The sequence below is a fragment of the Rutidosis leptorrhynchoides genome, chromosome 8 (genome assembly GCF_046630445.1).
Source record: "Rutidosis leptorrhynchoides isolate AG116_Rl617_1_P2 chromosome 8, CSIRO_AGI_Rlap_v1, whole genome shotgun sequence".
Taxonomy (NCBI): Eukaryota; Viridiplantae; Streptophyta; class Magnoliopsida; order Asterales; family Asteraceae; genus Rutidosis; species Rutidosis leptorrhynchoides.
Genome location: NC_092340.1, coordinates 43,688,442 through 43,694,461, shown reverse-complemented (window position 1 = coordinate 43,694,461; position 6,020 = coordinate 43,688,442).

Here is a 6,020-nt window from a genome sequence, read left to right as displayed (position 1 = left end):
TCTACATTTTGATACCAATTTCACTACTTGGGGTAAGATTTCTAAAAACTCTAGATTTCTCAAATTCATTTTATAGACTTGAAATGGTGTTAGTTAGTGTCTATGGCTCAAGTCTAACATGAATATGTGTTTGGTTTGCTAGATTTGTTGTTTTGAGTAACTAGCTTGAATATGAAAATTGGGTATGTTTAATCTTTGGTTTTGGTTGATTAAATGTTGTTATTATGTTAAAGTTCATGTATTAAATGTGTTACTAGCATCATTAGCTTCGTTTTGGTATGTAGGTTGAGGAAGGATTTCTCTACTCTTGTGAGTGTTTCACTCGGGGTGGAGAAATGATTTCTCTTTATTCAAGGATAGAGGAAGGATTGTCTACGTCCCACCTCCCCCATACCCCATACATATGGGATTGGGTTTTGTTGTTGCTGTTGTTGTTGTTGTTGTTGATTTAGAAAAACTCCATTTACAAAATTGTTGAATTCATGATTTTTGGTTAGGGTTTAGTAACCTTGAATGTGAATTTTGATGCATTTAATGCTATAAAATGTTGTTAGTAAGTGTTTAGTTGCAATGTATGTTTAATTACCTTCAAAACGGTGTATCGTATGTGTAAATTGAATTCCCGGATCACCATTTGCATTTTTGAGCTTGAAACGTTAAATGATGATCATTCGGCGAGATTTCGGTTATTTTAAATGATGTTTTTGTTTAATGAAATGTGTTTAGTTGTATTCCTCGTTAAATTACATTTCTAACGATATAAGATACGTGTTTTGAATGTTTACGGTTCATAAGTTATGTTTGTTTGAAGTTTGGTTCGAGCATATACATGAAAAAGCCCAGCATTTTTTTCAAGTGTTAAGCCGCGACGCGGCTCCTCTAGCCACGGCGCGGCTTAAAGCGTGGAAAGTGGGTTGTCCAAAATTTCCAATTTTTGTAAAATTCTACCTATGCTACGCAACTCCGATTGACATGAAACTTGGCCAACATGCTTATATATGACTTCTAAGCTTAGAAAAATTGTCCGAGACTCGACCCAAAAACGTTGACTTTTTCGTTGACTTTGACCAAAGTTTGACTTTTATTCAAACTTAACCAAACACTTATGCAATCGTTCTAATCTTATTTTATACTTGATTCTTGCATGAAACTTGACAACGTGATTCACATGCTATATATTCGAGTCGTAACGAGCCATAGGACTAATTGAACACATTTCGCCCGACCTTGTGTCTTACCAGGTAATTGATATAACTTACTTGTTTAGGTCAAGACTAAACAACTTTCATGCACACATTTACTTTGTAAAGTACCTTTATACTCGTGCACTCGAGGTGAGATCATAGTCCCATCTTTTCAACAACTTTTATACTTTTAAATCATGGGATGAGAAACATATACGTATCATAATTTTATGATTTGAACACAAGTACGAAAACAAACATTCCACGTGCGAGTTAGAACAAAAATCCTCAATTCGATTATCATTAGTTACACTTGCCGGGTGTAAGCGAGAACTTATGTTGTGTGGCCATACGGTTTTGACAAACCCTCATTCGGACGGTTTGCTACCATTATTCGGATGAAATATATTTTTGAGAAACAGTGTAGGTTCTAACACTATGTGTATGGGGTTCATGAAACGTTAAGCCCTGATAATTGGGTGTTCGCGAATAACAACTTTTGGAATGCAAACGATTTGGATAATCAACTTTATAGAAATACTAAATCTTGTGGTTCAAAAATAACGTTTACAAATACACCTATGATTTCACCAACGTTTTTCATTGACAGTTTTCTATGTGTTTCTCAGGTTCATACTTGGCTACTTGATACTTTGATTGACACTTTGATTACTTGCTTGGGGTCAAGCATACATGCATACGCTAGTCATAGCACCTTTAGATTCAAACTTAAAGCATACATACTTACGCTATTTATAGCAACCGTGATTTTCAACTTATTATGTCGCAAGTTATTTCATTTATACTTTCCAACTTTTGTAAACTTATACTTGTTGTCGAACCGTTTGGTAAACTTAAAACTTTGCAAGTCTTGTACGTTTTAAATTAATGTGACATAATTTTGGTCAAACGCGTCTCATATAGGGATTATGACCACGTAACGGGACCTACGTTAACGACGCCGTCAATGACGATTTTGTCGTGTCGTTACACTAAATATCAACAATCGATTGGGAAATTAATATATCTCACCATGACAAGGCCAGACATCTCCTTTACTGTCCAGTGTTTTAGTTAGTTCATGCACAAACCATTGCAATCTCATCAAAAGATTGCACTGAGGCTTCTAAGATACTTAAAAGGCTCTCCAGGTAAAGGTATTGTCATCTCAAAATCTGACAAGACTTCTCTCTGCCCATGTTGATGCTAATTGGGGTAAGTGTTTAAGCTCTAGAAAGTCTGTTACTCGTTACTCCATATTTTTCTGTGGTTCTTTGGTTTCTTAGAAAAGCAAGAAACAAGACACTGTATCCAGATCCTCTACAAAATCTGAATACAGGGCTATGGCCTCTGTTACATGTGAACTCATGTGGATTTTGAAAATATTAAATGATCTTAAAATAAAAAACATTTTACCTATTGACCTTCATTGTGACGACAAGTCTGCTATTCAAATAGCAGCCAACCCTGTCTTTCACGAAAGAACAAAACACTTTGAAATTGACTTACACATTGTGAGAAATAAGTGTAACTCTGGAGTTATTAAAATTGTTAATATTGAGTCTGGAGAAAAAATTGCTGATATTTTCACTAAAGGGTTGGGTATTGGTCAACACTCTTATCATTGTGATAAGCTTGGTCTCGTTGATTTATTTCAGGCTTAGATTGAGGGGGGATGTTAAATTTATTCAATCATAAGCCTGAAATTCTTCCTTTCTTTCTCTTATTGTATGATTAGGGTGTTTGTAGATTGAAGTGTCGATCCCTGCTTGTTGCTGTTGGGCTTGTTTCTGTTCGTGGGCTTATTGATGTTTCTTGAGCCTTATTGCTGTCCTTTGTGTTATTGGGCCCCTCTGTGCTGTCCAGCTCATATGCACCTGTCCGTTGTTATTCGCTGCTATTTAGGTTGTCTTGAATCAAGCTTCTAGGGCATCACAAAATCACGAATCTTCACTAGCACCTGCTTCTAATTCCAGCCGATTTAAAGGGGTTTATATCACATCATATTACACCCCTGGTGTTACACAATCGAGAGTTCTATTTGCTTCAATCTTCCATAATCGTGATCATTATTTACTCTGTGATTTTTTTTATTTTTGATTCAAGTACAATAATCTTGATATTGTTGACGTTTGGTGTTACGAGTAATGTAACAACCCGTCCTTATCCCTCTGGACGAAGTCATCAACATTTGGTCCCATTGCGATGATCGACTCCAAGTAATGTCCTTAAAATGAGCAAATGCACAGCGGAAGACTTAATTCGTACCTGAGAAATAACATGCTTAAAAGTGTCAACCAAAAGGTTGGTGAGTTCATAGGTTTATCATAATAATCATTTCAATTTCTTAATAGACCACAAGATTTCATATTTAAATATTTTTATAAAAATATTCTAAGTGGTTGAGCACTTGGTAACCATACTTAACATTTAATCACGTCGCATATTCCCTTTAATACGAAATCTTACAACACTGTACCAAGTGTAGTCACGAAACGAAGTACTGTGCAACCGTTGAATACTGGTCGTCCAGTCCGGTTGGGGTTGTCAGGCCCGATAGATCTATCAACAGGATTCGCGTTTACAATACCGCTGTAAATATTAGTTACCAAGCTACAGGGAAGTATGCCAGTGGTACAACTCAACGTAGAATATATTTTTCAGTTACTTGTGTCTATAACGTAAAACATTTATAAAAGCAGCGCATGTATTCTCAGTCCCAAAAAATATATATTGCAAATCAATTAAAAAGGGAGCAAATGAAACTCACCTAATGTATTTTGTAGTAAAAATACATAGAACGACATTGAACAACTAAACAATGCAAGGTTGGCCTCGGATTCACGAACCTATATCAATTATGTATCAAATAGTATTAACACATATAATAATAGTAAACAATTATTATTATTATACTTAATATTTATATATATTATTATTATACTTAATATTATATATATATATATATATATATATATATATATATATATATATATATATATATATATATATATATATATATTCAATTCTTATTAAAATATTTTAATTAGAGTATATATATGTCATTTATTATAAACTTTATATATATACTTAAAATATTATATAATGTATCAAAATGTATATTTATATGTGTGGTTATGTTCAAATATATATTTATACTATATGTACATTATTTATATATAAAATTATGGATAATAATATTTTATAACAATTTGTATAATATCAATGTAACATGGTATATGTTATAAGTATATTTTATACCCAAAATATTTATTTGTTACTAATAATAATTTTTGATGTACATAAAATGTTAGTTTTTAATACAGATACTATTTTCAATGAAAATACCAGTTATAAATTTTAAAATAATGTTACTTTTAATAATGATAACTATAATAATACTGATAATATTAATGATTATAATAATAGTGATTTTTATTACTAATGATATGGATACAGTTGTAATAATCATAATAATTAATAATAATATCAATACTAATAACAATAATAATAATTCTAATACTTGTATTAATAACAATAACACTCATTAATAATAATAATAACAATAAGATAGTAAATATAGAAATAATAATAATAATAATAATAATAATAATAATAATAAAATAATAATAATAAGGATTACAACCTTTGATGTTTGAAGCTATGCTTAAAAAGGATGCACCACTCCGAGACTCGAACCCGTGACCACCCGCTCCACACTAACACCCTCTACCATTTGACTGATCCCATTTTATGTTGTGTTACCCAACTAATTCGCTTTTATAATATTTCTGTTTCTTCTATCTTCTTATTTTTCTTTGTAATTTACACAGCAATATGGATTCACTTAAATTGTGTTTCGGCCCAACTAGTAACAAGAATCCCAGCCCAAAATTTACGGCCCAGTTATATAAACCGAATTTGTATCTGATATTGATACCGTACGGGGTTTATTTTATTTTTATATTCATCCATATAATCGACACATTAGGTTTACAGCTCATAATATCACTATCTCGAAATCCCCATCAATCATTACAGTAACCGTAAGTAAGCGTAATCAGGAACGTATCATCATCTCCATCTATTTTTAATCACGTATCATCACAAGACAGAAACCTGGATAGCTTCAGTTCATCGTCATCTTTATCATCATCGGTTCATCATCATCGAATAGCAGCCCTGGTAATCTGAATATCAGCATATCAGTGATCGAGGATGATAATATTTGCGATGGTTTCCAGGTTTTTTTTATGATGAGGGTGGATGATGATTTCGGCTTTTACTCAGAAAGGAATACAGGTTATCGTAAACTATTCAGTGTTTATACTTTTGGCGTTGATGAATCGCAGAAGAGTTGTTGATCGATCAAGGTAACAAACCCATATCAATTGTGTTAATGAGGGTGTTTGATGGTGGTGATCGTGGTTAATCGATGGTGACTGTATACGGGTGTTCTCCCACGAAACAGAAACATCACGGTGCAGCAGGTGGGTCTGGGTTTCGGTTTACAGTAGTAGCGAACAACAACTCACGATGTCTGTTGTCGACGGACAGAATAAGTGAAAGATCAATGGCAGCGGTTTTGGGTTGTTGTTCATGACAAGGAAGCAAGAGAGAGAGAAAGAAAAGAAAATAAAACGAGAGAGAGAGAGTGTGACGGTTGAAGGTGATTACGGGTGATGATTGTTCTTGGTAACCGTCGAACAGGAGATCATATGTGATACGTTGGTGAAGTGATTGATGAGTTTGCAGCCGTCTTGTGGTACTTCGATGGTCACACAAAGCAGAATAATTTAAATAAGGAGTAGAGATCAGTGGTGATGATGGTTTGAT